This window comes from Myotis brandtii, unplaced genomic scaffold (assembly GCF_000412655.1).
Source record: "Myotis brandtii unplaced genomic scaffold, ASM41265v1 scaffold1956, whole genome shotgun sequence".
NCBI classification, from domain to species: Eukaryota; Metazoa; Chordata; class Mammalia; order Chiroptera; family Vespertilionidae; genus Myotis; species Myotis brandtii.
In genome coordinates this window covers 376,703-376,923 of record NW_005357294.1, presented here as the reverse complement: position 1 = coordinate 376,923, position 221 = coordinate 376,703, and positions in this window count along the sequence as shown.

Genomic DNA, 221 nt, shown 5'->3' with positions numbered 1-221 from the left:
TTCCCCCGGGGGCCCCCGGGAGGAGGGCCTGCCAGGTAGCGGTGGCGGCCTTCCTCCTGCTCCAGGGCCCTGAAGAGGGGCGGTGTCATCAAGGCCAGGGCGCCCCTCCGTTCGGGGCTGTTCGGACGGTGCCTCGCCCCCAAGTCGCCACTCACCTCCGCAGCATCTCCGGGGAGCAGGCCACGGAGTGGCGGAGCCTGGATGTGCGCAACATCGTTCCT